Below are 13,513 nucleotides of genomic sequence, written 5' to 3' on the forward strand. Positions count from 1 at the left end.
AATGGATTATTTAATAATTACATAAAAGCTGAATGTAAAACTCACGTTAAACCAATAGAAACTCCTCAATGTTTTTCAAGAAAACTGAAAAAATGGTTAGTCGCAGGAGTTTACATTAAATATGTGAAATATGAAGGGAAAATGCAGTAGCATGTAAACCTTGATAAGGAATTGCTACAAAAAAAAAAAAAAGAGGGAGAGAGAGAATTGTCTCTTCTTGTTTGCTGCCAGATGGGAAGAACTGCTTTGAAAAAATCAACTACAATCACAGAATTATCGAGCTGTGAATATGAAAGAGACTGCAGACATAATCTAGTGGTAATCTGTTCATTTTGGAGATGAGAAAGTTGCATGTCAAATAGGGAAAGGAATGAAAGATCTCAAAGGTAAATAAAATAATGAGTCCAGAGTAGGTATCATCTCCCATAATAATGCTTTTTAAAATTTCAGCTTCATTTATTCCACCTCTCTTCCCACCCTACCCCCTTTCATTGTTTATTTGCCTGTAATATATTTCTTTCCTGCTCGTAATGGTCCACAGGCACTTTGAAACCTTGGGGCCAGGTACATTGGGGAGTTGAGCGTTTTTCTGATTTGAAAAGGTAACATGGTACATGTAGAATAAATATATCATATAAACTCCAGCAGCATCCGAGGCATCACCCAATTATCAAATCTGTCAGTATTTCTACAGAAAAATGAATGCGCATTCACACTAAGTGGGATTAAAGAAAAGACCACAAATAGCCTCCCATTAGATCAAGGTGAATGTATGCCAAGGTGAGTTCAGATAAGATCAGGATTTTCCTCAAGTTATCAAAATCTTCACGCTTTCAGAGCTTTTTGAATTCCAGAAGTGGATAATGGCATATGCTTTGGGAGAAAACTCTAAATGTATCAGGTGAAGATATATACTTAGCCCCGAGTCTACAGGGCATGGTGTGGCCGAGTCTATGTGGAGTATTGTTAGAAAGACAGAACGGAAGGGGTGGAGCCAGTTCCACTTTGGCCTTGGGTCCTTGCCAGCTCCATTTCTAGTCCACAGAATCCTTTCAATGAACCCCCAGCTTCATAAGGGGGTGTGAGTGAGACGGATCTTTGCACCAACAGCCACCAGTAAGACTACTAGTTGCCAAGTCACAAAAAGTACCTCTTTCTTTTTTAAGACTTTTTTCACGTGGAGCATTTTTAAAGTCTTTTAATGAATTTGTTACAATACAGTTTCTGTTTTTTCTGTTTTGGGTTTTTCCAGCCACAAGGCAGGTAGGATCTAGCTCCCTGGGATCGAACCCACACCCCCTGCATTGGAAGGCACAGTCTTAACCCCTGGACCACCAGGGAAGTCCCAGTATCTGTTTTCAAACCAGGGCCTCCCTACTGGGTTCCAGAAAGAAGTCTCCAGTCTCCCTCCTTGAGAAATTTTAACTAATGTTAACGATGCATCTGCCTTAATTGGGTCAGGTGGAACCAGAAGTGGCCCAGCTCACCAAGGAAGATATTTACTAGACCGATGTTTACCCAGGCAGAGAAGTTTGGTCTTGGTTTGACCCAAGCTCTTCCCTGACTGCAAGAGGCTGACCTCAAATGTCCAGTTATTGGGAGTCTGTTCAATGAAGAGATCCAAGGATTGAAGCAATCTGCAAATAAGAATTCATTACAGAGACAGTTTATCTTCTTGAAAACAGTGACTAATTTTGAACACCAAATGCTGTTATTATACAAAATATGTGCAGCACTCTGACCTCATGCTATAAAAGAACTAAATGTACATATCACAGAGAATGTGTATTTCAAGACAAAGTTTGCAGCCTGTAACTGAAGTTTAATTTTAAATTTGGTTATAGAAGTACAGCCAACACAATCTACAGAGTTCACTCAACCTTATCAGTTAGTTGAAGTAGCCTCTTGATCAAGAACATACCATTTACCAATAAAGTAAATGTATTTTACTTAAAAGAAGGAAGAAGCACAGTCAACAAAACCTTTAAAGAGCCTGATAGGGATGTCATTTCTAGGAAGATGATGAACCACAACTGATCTGCCTGGTGAAAACAACTAAAATGCCCAGTGATTTCATAGTGGAGACCCTTTCACCTCTTCAAAACACATAAAGTGAAAGTCGCTCAGTCGTGTCCAACTCTTTTCGACTCCATGGACTATACAGTTCATGGAATTCTCCAGGCCAAAATGCTGGAGTGGGTAGCCGTTCCCTTCTCCAGGGGATCTTCCCAACCCAGGGATCGAACCCAGGTCTCCCGCATTGCAGGCGGATTCTTTACCAGCTGAGCCACCAGAGAAGCCCACAAAACACATAAGCAATATAACAAATCCCTATTAGTAACTGTGGTTTTGGGGCCAGTTCTTCCAGGTTTGAGTCAAAATCTCTGCATGAGTATAAGAGGAGGTGAGGCGGGCACGAGTTGTTATCCAATAAACCTTCACATCTCTGAGGTTCACCACACAGGGCGTTGGGCTAAAGTCACTCGGCTTCTTTCCTCCTGGGCCCTGCCTGCAGATCTGGTCTAGCATGATCTCCATACTAGACATTTAACCTCATGGAGAGCAACCTCTTTACTGCAGAAGTTGCACTTTTTAAACTAGGAGATGTCAGGAGCAACTCTTATGTCAGGAAACCCAAGACTCTCTAAGAGAGAAAACATGCCTGGGTTCCCATTTCAGAATAATATTATTCTGAACACAGTCTGAGTGAGCAGTGGCCTGCTTTAGGCTCTCTATGACAGCACTTGAAATCTTTGGGATTCTATGTTTTTACACCGAATCAGTTCAAACAAATTATCGAGCTTTTTCTCCACAAAGTTTACCCTAAGGCAGAAAGACAGAGAAGTTTTGCTTGTTTGTTTGTCTAATGATAAGCTGCCAAGGGCCAAGTAAAAAGGACCTTTGCTTTGAGGGGCAGTGATGACTATGGAAGAGGGAGCTGTGAGTGATGGGGAGGGCTGTTCAGTGAGGTCTGCACTGAGGCTGAGCGCCGGACTTGCCCCCTTCTTTGTCCACCTGTGAGGTCTGCCCTGGATACCATTTTCAAACACAAACAGGATTTCATCTGTTTATACCCACAAACTGCAGAAATGGCCTCAGTTTTTCAAAGAGCTGTCTCCCTCTAGTGGCCAAAGTGTTTTTTTTTAAAGCCTCAAGCTTCCAAAGGAGCCTGCATTTGCTAAGAATATAAAACACCTACATTTGTTTATGGGGTGTATGTAAATAATCCTTGAATTTGGAAACATCACTATGGTATATAATAAGTTCTCTCACTATAAACCCTGGAATAATAATGCCAATTTCAAAGGGTTATTGTGAGGAAATATTTTGTTGCTGTTCAGCTGCTCAGTTGTGTCCGACTCTTTGCGACCCCGTGGACTGCAGCAGGCCGTGTTTCCCTGTCCTTCACCACATCCTGGAGTCTGCTTAAACTCATGTCCATTGAGTCCGTGATGCCATCCAACCATGTTGCCCTCTGGCGAAATATCTGAGGATCATCAAATGAGATCAACAAAGGAGCCCTGCTTTGGTTTGGCAACTGGAGGCTGATGAGGCGCTCTCACTGGCCAGGCACTGGCTTTGGCTCAAGCTCAGGAGCACAGAAGTCCAAGAGCAAATGTCACATGATAAGAACCCTCATGATCACTTCCAAATAGTTGAAACCAAGAACCTTCAAATGATGAGGCAAGACTATGAACGTCAAGGTCAGCTGTGGGGACTGCTTCTGACAAGTGGGGATACTCTGTCATAGGCAGAACAGGTAGCGCTAGTGGTAAAGAATCTGCCTGCCAACACAGAAGATGCAGGATACTGGGGTTTGATCCCTGGGTTGGGAAGACCCCCTGGAGGAGGAAATGGCAATACACTCCAGTATTTTTGCCTGGGGAATCCTATGGACAGAGGAGCCTGGTGGGCCACAGTCCATGGGGTTGCAAGAGTCGGACACGACTGAAGCGACTTAGCACTCAAGCACGCAGCCAGAAGCCCAGTCCTTCCTGCCTGGGAGAAAAGGGGGAGCAAACAGTGGGTGTTCCAGACAACTCCCACCCGGTTCAAGGCTGCACTTCCTTTCAGCTTCTGCTGCTCCAGCTGGACGGCAGCCACCACAGGCCCACAGGTTCACACATGCTCCCGCAGGGAAGGTGTGAGCACATGTGCCCCCGCCACTGCCAGGCTTTGGGAAACCAGGCTCCAGCTGCCGAGGCTGCCATGCCATGGTTATGGCTCACAGGGGGCGCCAGGTGGTGCCGCCGCAAAGCCACATCACCTCTTCCATTTTCTTAGCTCTGTCGGCAATAATCTGGGAGAAGGCAATGGCACCCCACTCCAGTACTCTTGCCTGGAAAATCCCATTGGTGGAGGAGTCTGGTAGGCTGCAGTCCATGGGGTCCTTTAGAGTCGGACACGACTGAGCAACTTCACTTTCACTTTTCACTTTTATGCATTGGAGAAGGAAATGGCAACCTACTCTAGTGTTCTTGCCTGGAGAATCCCAGGGACGGGACAGCCTGGTGAGCTGCCATCTATGGGGTAGCACAGAGTCGGACACGACTGAAGCGACTTAGCAGCAGCAGCAGCAATCATCTGGGGGCCCTGGGCCTGCAAAGTGTGATACTGATTTACATGAAACCCCAAGGACTTCCCCCTCCCAAATCACTAGCCTGTGCTGACTAATGGTTTCTTAGGGGTGATGCTGTTCTGTGCTTGGTTGCTCAGTCATGTCTGACTCTTTTGCAACCCTATGGACTGTAGTCCGCCAGGGTCCTCTGTCCATGGGATTCTCCAGGCAAGAACAATGGAGTGGGTTGCCATGGCCTCCTCCAGGGGATCTTCCCAACCCAGGGATGGAACCCAGGTCTCCCGCATTCCAAGCGGACTCTTTACCGCCTGAGGCACCAGTGAAGCCCATCTTAAGAGTGATAGGTTTCCTTAGTGAGTTACAACACCTTTCACTCTCAGAGCTGGACAACCTCCTGTACCTGGCCCCGCCCCTAGCGCACATGAGGCTGTTGTGGGGTATTCCTCATGATTTTTATGGGGAGCCGCTGCCATTCACCAGAGAAAGCAATGGCACCCCACTCCAGTACTCTTGCCTGGAAAATCCCATGGATGGAGGAGCCTGGAAGGCTGCAGTCCATGGGGTCGCTGAGCGTCGGACACGACTGAGCGACTTCCCTTTCACTTTTCACTTTCATGCATTGGAGAAGGAAATGGCAACCCACTCCAGTGTTCTTGCCTGGAGAATCCCAGGGACAGGGGAGCCTGGTGGGCTGCCGTCTATGGGGTTGCACAGAGTCGGACACGACTGAAGCGACTTAGCAGCAGCAGCTGCCATTCACTTTGGCTGGGTCTTTTGTGGAGTGCTTTACCGTCAAAATTCTCACTCTGCCTGCACCATCAGTAAATACCCTTTTCGGGCTTCTTTCCAGGCTTAAAAACTAGTGTGGGTAATTTTCTTCCCGAGTTTGATTCAGCAGTATCTTGTTTCTATGGAAACCCAGGCTGCTCCAGAAGCCCAATTCTAACTTCCTATTGCCCAGCCCCTCGTTTCACCAGAGATTTTAAAGTTGATTTTCACCTTCCCCGTGTATTAATCTTTGACTTTCAGAAGCTGAAGTAGCTCTGTGGAATGCATACGATCCACGCCCAGAGAACTCAGAGAAAGCAGAGTCCAAATGAACCATTTTACACTGCGCGGTCTTCAGACACCAAGGCCCGCTCAATCATGAAGACAAACACGGCGGATTCTCCGAGAAGATGGTGTACCGCTGTGAATGAGATGACTGGTTGACTGCAGCGTGCGGGGACTGATTGCTAATGTCTGCCACAGGCATGGGGGCGGCCATGGGGGCTCATGCTTCCCCTGAATCAAACAACGTCTCAGTTCAGTTCAGTCGCTCAGTCGTGTCTGACGCTTTGCGACCCATGAATCGCAGCACGCCAGGCCTCCCTGTCCATCACCAACTCCCAGAGTTCACTCAGACTCACGTCCATCGAGTCAGTGATGCCATCCAGCCATCTCATCCTCTGTCGTCCCCTTCTCCTCCTGCCCCCAACCCTCCCAGCATCAGAGTCTTTTCCAATGAGTCAACTCTTCACATGAGGTGGCCAAAGTACTGGAGTTTCAGCTTTAGCATCATTCCTTCCAAAGAAATCCCAGGGCTGATCTCCTTCAGAATGGACTGGATGGATCTCCTTGCAGTCCAAGGGACTCTCAAGAGTCTTCTCCAACACCACAGTTGAAAAGCATCAATTCTTTGGCGCTCAGCTTTCTTCACAGTCCAACTCTCACATCCATACATGACCACAGGAAAAACCATAGCCTTGACTAGACAAACCTTTGTTGGCAAAGTAATGTCTCTGCTTTTGAATATGCTATCTAGGTTGGTCATAACTTTCCTTGCAAGGAGTAAGCGTCTTTTAATTTCATGGCTGCAGTCACCATCTGCAGTGATTCTGGAGCCCCAAAAAATAAAGTCTGACACTGTTTCCACTGTTTTCCCATCTATTTCCCATTAAGTGATGGGACCAGATGCCACGATAATTCAGAGCAAAGCAGCATATTCAGGCTGCCAGTCAGCCGGGCCTCTAGAAGCTCAGATCCAGAGGTTCAGGGGTCAAGCAAGAAGGTTGCCGGAGTCACTTATCCACCCAGAGCACAGCCTTCTAGAGTCCGGTTCCTTGGGGTTGGAGCACGAATACCCCGTTCCTTTCATCTGGGTCATGCACTTTGATATAAATGTTAAGCACTGGCCCTATCCTGCATAGAGCAGGGGCAGGGAATATCTGATTTGCCCTTCCTGGAATTGGAGACTCCAGGACTCTTAATCGAGGAGGTTGTCGCTGTTGGTTTTCCAGGAGGAAAGCTGGCCTGAGCCATCTTAGGCGAAGCCCCGGACTATCCTTGGGAGAGGGTGGAGGGGTGGGGGTGTGTGGCAGTGAAGATCTCCGTGCACCCCGGGAGGGGCAAGATGCAACCGGGTCCAAGGACAACCATCCAAGTAGGCCTCTCCCACCCTCTCTGTCAGAGTCTCATCACTCCGTCGTTGTTTCCAGACTCTCCCACTGGCTCCCTCGGTGCCTGAGCCTGTAACTCCCCACGTGCAGACTGCCTCCTTGCTTGCACTCAGTAAGTTTGGTGGGGTTGGCTGTATGCTCACTTTCACCCTAATTCTCTGCCCCAAATTGAATGCTGTCAGTCTTCGCTTGACTGCAGCTAGTAACAGAAAACCAGTTACTTTCTTTAACTAACTATTCAATATTCATTAATGGACTCTGGAGAATGGAATGGCAACATGCTCCAGTATTCTTGCCTGGAGAATTCTGTGGACAGAGGAGCCTGGTGGGCCCCAGTCCATAGGGTCCTGAAGGACTAGACAAGGATAAAAGCAAAGACTCCTTAACATTTGACAGATTATAGCTCCATTTGAAACAAATAAAAAAGCATTAAATTAAATTCATTTAGTAGGTTTATAATTATTATCTAAATAAACAGACATTTCCTAATGAAGAAGCCACATTTTACATATATTTCTAATACCAAATCAATGAATACCAAAGTAAAGACCACTACTCTTGGGAGGACTTTTTTTAAGTGTTGTATTATGATCACTGACAGGAGGGACTTTTAACCATAACACTCTTTTACCTGAAAAACATTCATAATCTTTGGCCCAACCGTCTTCTCTCTAGGAATTCAATCTAAGGAAGTAATTAGAAGCAGAAAAGATTTTGTGTTTAGATATGTTCACATTAGTATGGTCTATTACAGCAAAAATACTGCTTATAAAATTACAGTTTATCAAGAGAATTGAATACTGAGAAACCATTAACCATTATTTTTCAAAACTCAATATTTTGAGAATATACAATATAATGTTTATATAAATGAACAGAATGTAAAACTTTATAATAAATAAAATGTTATGTGTAAGGTACAGAAGTTTATTTTATATACCATATTTAATAATACATATATTATGTTTTATTGTTGTTGTTTAGTCGCTAAGTTGTGTCCGACTCTTTTGAGACCTATGGGCTGTAGCCCCCTAGGCTTCTCTGTCCATGGGATTTCCCAGGCAAGAATACTGGAGTGTGTTGCCATTACCTTCTCCAGAGGATCTTCCTGATCCACAGACCAAACCCACATCTTCTGCATTAGCAGCAGATTCTTTATCACTGAGCCTCCTGGGAAGCCCTACATTATGCATGCATACATATATATCACATAGAAAAAAAGCTGTAAAGAAAAATACACTAAAATGCAAAAAATAGTTTCCTCTAGGTGGTGGGACTGTGAATGGTTTTTATTTTCTTAATAGTGCTCTTTTGTGGATTCAGGTTTCTCGTATAAGCCTGAAGATCTGCCAAAAAGAAAGGAATATGCTGGCCAGGCTGACACAAGTTGGATGTAGATATGTGTGACAATTATACATCTAAATCTAAAATAATAAACTACCATTACTTTAATTTCTTAAGATAAATATTCAGTGGCAGTTAAAAAAAAAAGGAAAATAGTCATGATGAGGTATTTGGCAAGTACAGAAATGTAAAAGAATCAAGGAGAGAATCAGGGAGAATTCCACCAGGCAGAAGGAAGGGCCACCATCAGCATCCTGAGCTTGCCGAGCTGTGCCCTGGAGTCCTGTGTGCACCATGCAAATGCCTCAGGAGGTGTCACAGCGGAGAGGCGGGGGCCAAACAGGTCCTCAGCCCAGTGGGGCGCCAAAACAGAACCCCCTTCCCCACTTGGGTCAATCCGTTTGTACCTCAGACTATACACTCCCCTTGAAGAAAGGCTCCATGGAAAATAACAGATATAACATTTGAACACCTCCACATTAAGCCTCTTCCCTGAAACTAAATGTTTAGATTGCGTCGTTTTCTCTAATGTGATGGAAGGTTACGTGAACAGCTTTATATTGTAATCTATGCCTATATTTCTGCCTCCATAGTTGAAATTTCCAAGAAAAGAGTAATGATCATTTTCAGAGCTCTTGATGTTACTAAGTTGCCCCCATAAGGTCAACCTGTTTATATTCCCATCCATGTGCCCATCCCGCCACACCCTTAGCTGAGCATAATTTTTTTTTTTTTTAAAGATAGTTAATTTGACAGATTTTAAATATTTGCCCATTTAAAATCCTGGGTTTCTTCCCCCTTGGATACCTCTTCCAAGAAGTCTTCCATCAGCAAAATCTGCTGCCCATGGTCCCTGTGAAGAGGACATGGGCGGCCCTCCCTAGAGTGACCAGAACTGTCCAAGGAGGCTTGTGCTTGGACATTTTCTCATGGTCCCAGGCCAGCCCCATGACTCCACCTCAGAGTGAGCCCAGTTTGTGGAAGAAGGCTCCTCCCCCTGGGAAACAGCAGATGCCAAGGTCTGAAGTCCTTCTTTCCTTCCAAACCCCCTCTAGACCCACAGAATCTCAGAAGCACAAGTTCCCCTTGGGAGACTCGGCCTTCAGGCCTCTGGTTACACAGATAAGGGCTCTGAGCCCTGGTGGGGAAAACAAGTGTACAGTCAATGGAACAGCCAGGAAGAGAGCTGGGAGTCTTTGCCCCGTATTCTTCCCACCACCAGCCTCCAACTGTCCCTCTATCTGCTGACACTCTGGGAAGGGTCTGTCTTCGTCCTACAGCGTAAGGACAACACGGAAGGGTTCCCCACCAGAGGGCGAGGGGAAACTAAAATCTAGCTCAAGTACAGGAGTAGAACATAACAGCAGAAAGAAAACAAATTCAGAGACGCTTCCTGAACTGGCGGGTTCTTAGGACCCTAGCGGTCAGCCTTCGAATGGCCACTAGGTGGAGCTCTACTTTCAAAATAAAGCCTTAAGCCCTTGGCTCTAAGCTGGCTTTCCATTCAAACGGCCTTAGCCTGACAATGTCAATGGCTTATTACAAGGATTTGCTCAACAAGCCCATTGGATCCCATCCAGATTTTGTACCAGTTTACAGTCTGTAAGGCGTCCCTAGATTATTGTCTTAAAAGTAAATGCAGTGGAGATGCACATATACATTTAAAAGAAAGAATGGAGTTACAAAACATGCGTTTATCTCAACAAAGATAATTTAAAACATATACTTAAAATATATTCTAACAAAATATATATTTTATATGTATTATGTAAGCATAGTGTAAAATGCACATATATTTATTTTGTGTATAATGTATATTTACTTATTGTGTTTTACATATAATCACAGTTTACTCCCTAAGTTGTGTCTCTTTTGAGACCCCATGGACTGTAGCCTGCCAGGCTCCTCTGTCCATGGGATTCTCCAGGCAAGAATACTGGAGTGGGTTGCCATTTCCTACTCCAGGGGATCTTCCCGAAACAGGGACCTAACCCTCATCTCCTGCATTGGCAGGCAGATTCTTTACCACTGAGCCCCCTGGGAAGGCCAGACATTGTATATATTAAAGTCTCTTTTCTGCTTTTGAGTGATAAATACATAGTTTGTAACTCCAATCATATATAAACACCTGTTAAATGTATTCTATATTATATGTAATATGTTAAACATGTATTTTATATAATAAAATATTTTCAAATGTATATTTAAAGTTCTCTATGGCTCAGTGATAAATACAGGTTTTCTAACTCCTGTGGTTCTCTTTTCTCCATAATAATCACCAAAACCCTGGGAAAGCAGAGTGGCCTTTTCATTAACTCGTTCAAGATTTTTAAAATCTATGTTTCTCTAGCCCGTATTTGTTCAGAAATAGTTGAAAATAGAAAAGAAAAGGGGAGAGATTCATTTAAAGAGAAATAGGCATTTGCTGTTGGTTCTCCCTTAATCAGGACAGAGAGCACAGAGAAAAATAAGAGAGTCTGCTGCAGCTATAAGAAGAGAGGCTTTAAATTGTCTCAACAAAATATGAATATATGCATATAGTTCTTCTAATTCCCTCTAGTGCCGGTTCCTAACATATAGCTGATTGAGAAAAAGTATATATTTAATATTTATGCTGCTTTGAGGAAAATCATGTCAGTGTCTCACATAAAATAATATTATAATATTAATATATTATTGTTTTTAAATGAGATCTGCTTGGCAACCCTTAAATGTAGCTTTTCTCAATTGCCCAGGGAAAAACAAAAACTTATACCACCACCAAAACTAGGATGGACAGATCATCTAATGGAAAATGCAGGCAAACTCTATGAATGGCACGGCAGGCATAACTGGGTGGAGGGAACCTGCCTACAACAGTCTTCACCTCAAGCATGTCCAGGTTTCAGCTCAGGAAACTGAAAGCACATGAAAGACGTTGGAAGATATATTGTATTAATACATCCCTACAGTCTGCTCTCTCCTTCTGGGACCCAGGATTTGAACCCTGCAACAACCAGAGAATCGCACAGGAGTTCTTCTTTGTGATTCCACTCCATCCCTATCCCCTTTTAATCCATATTCATTCAGAGATAGAAAGAACTTTAAAAACCAAAAAGCTTGTCAGAGAAAATAAAATATCATATATTAATGCATATATGTGGAATCTTGATAAATGGAATAGATGATGTTATTTGCAAAGCAGCAACAGAGACACAGACACAGAGAACAAATGTATGGAGACCAAGGGTGAAAGAGGGGTGAGATGAATCGGGAGGTTGGGATTGACATATATACACTGTTATGTCTGAAATATACATGAACCTACTGTATAGCACAGGGAACTCTACTCAATACTCTGTGGTGACCTAAATAGGGAGGAAATCCAAAAAAGAGGGGATGTATGATTCACTCGGCTCTACAGCAGAAGCTAACACAACGTTGTAAAGCAACTATACTCCAATAAAAATTAATTTTAAAAATCCTGTGCAGAAACTAGAAGGGACTGGAAGTCGCTCATCACATTTCAGGAAGAACAGTCCCCACAAGTAAAGTGCTCCAAGTAACAGAAGAGTAGGAAATACACTGTTTAACAATATATCAGAAACCTGAGTTTTCCATCCATTTCTTGGACACAGAATACCGCATCAGATAACCAATTAGTTAAGGTAGGAGAAGTTGGCAGTCTGGTAAAACAGAGCTTCTGTGAGTGAAATTCTGCCAGAAATTGAAAACAGGAACTCGTTTTTGTCCACCTATCCTCTGGCTATTGGTCTGAGAATGAGATTCTACACAAGTGGGTATGACCACGGGCAATCAGCTGACTCTCTCTCTTTATAAATACTAGTTCTATATAGATGTCACTTCATTAAGGATGAAGCAATAAGGGGGGAAGTGAAATGCTCGATTACATTTGAAAGAAAAGTTATACAATGAAAAATGTATATTACTAGTCAATTCTACCTAAATCCTGAATGTCTACAAAAATTGGGAAAGGTGAGTGAAAATTTTGACAGGGAGCGAAGGTACTCTATGTGATTTGTTTTACATAATTGCTATGAAGAAAATGAATAGGGCGATGGTTTAGAGATTAGCAGGCAGAACTACTTAGACGAAATAGCCAGGGCATCTCTAAAGAGCTACAGTTCCCTGACTCTTCTGTAAGTGGAGCTGAGGTTCCAAAAGAAGGACAGGATATTAATATGTGGATCCCACTGCATTCAATTAGGCGCAGAACTGACCCAAATGGAATAAATAACAAGACACAACTGAAACCCATAACTGATAGAGAAATGGAAATTAAAGGCGATTTCTTTCTTAACTCAGCCTTACCTGGTATATAGATGTTTTAAGAAGATAGATCAGGCATCTTATCCTTCATCTTATAATTAAAACAGGGTAACATTTGGTGGGGCTTCCCGGTAGTTCAGCAGCAAAGAATCTGCCTGCCAATGCAAGTGGTTCGATCCCTGGGTCTTGAAGATTCCCTGGAGGAGGAAATGGGGGTCTCAGAAAGAGTCGGACACAACTTAGCGACTGAGCACAACATTTGGTGAATATTTACAAAACGGTTAGCGTACCATTCAAGTTAAACTGATACTTACTCTGTATCTTGTCATCATAGAGCTGTTGTGCCCACAGTACCAAGAACTGTGCTCAGCACACAATGGGAGCACTGTGTGATGAATGAATGAAGGAGGCAGCTAAGGGCTCTGGGGATGTTGGCACTATCATCACATTTCTCACGCCCACCAGGCTTGCAGGACAACGCATATTGCTTTCTGGATGCCACACAATGGGCAAATGTTTTCTAGAATCTCACCCATCCTCCAACAAGTCTTCAGTGAGATGAAATAAAAATTTCTTTGTGAATCTCTATTTTTGGGTGCCATCCAGTTCTCAATCAAGCCCAGACCAAAGCTTCGACTCTTGGGATGTGTCAGAGTGTGAAGGAGCCCTTGTAGCTTACGCGGCTTCTCATACAGGTTTCCATAAAAATCTGCACGCATGCCTGGTAGACGATTACCTTTCATAGCGTGCCTCCAGCTCCACGTCTCAGTGGCTGCCGTAAAGCACAGCTGCCATAAATGTGGCGGTAGTTAAGGACAGGGTGAGTCCCCCCCTGTCCCTCGTGCTTTAGGTCAGTTCCCCAGACAGACCTTCCCTGAACCCT

At 43.9% G+C, this 13,513-nt stretch overlaps 1 protein-coding gene across 2 annotated transcripts in view; it reads right to left on the reverse strand.

The window, feature by feature from the left end:
- Positions 1 to 13,513, reverse strand: part of ENPP6 (ectonucleotide pyrophosphatase/phosphodiesterase 6) — a 131,459-nt gene that overhangs the window by 88,120 nt on the left and 29,826 nt on the right. For both annotated transcript variants that reach the window (XM_061404146.1, XM_061404147.1), the window contains one exon: positions 12,673 to 12,827. The gene's annotated coding sequence lies outside the window, so the exon portion shown is untranslated. The remainder of the gene's footprint in view (positions 1 to 12,672; positions 12,828 to 13,513) is intronic.

This window comes from Bos javanicus, chromosome 27 (genome assembly GCF_032452875.1).
Source record: "Bos javanicus breed banteng chromosome 27, ARS-OSU_banteng_1.0, whole genome shotgun sequence".
Lineage (NCBI taxonomy): Eukaryota > Metazoa > Chordata > Mammalia > Artiodactyla > Bovidae > Bos > Bos javanicus.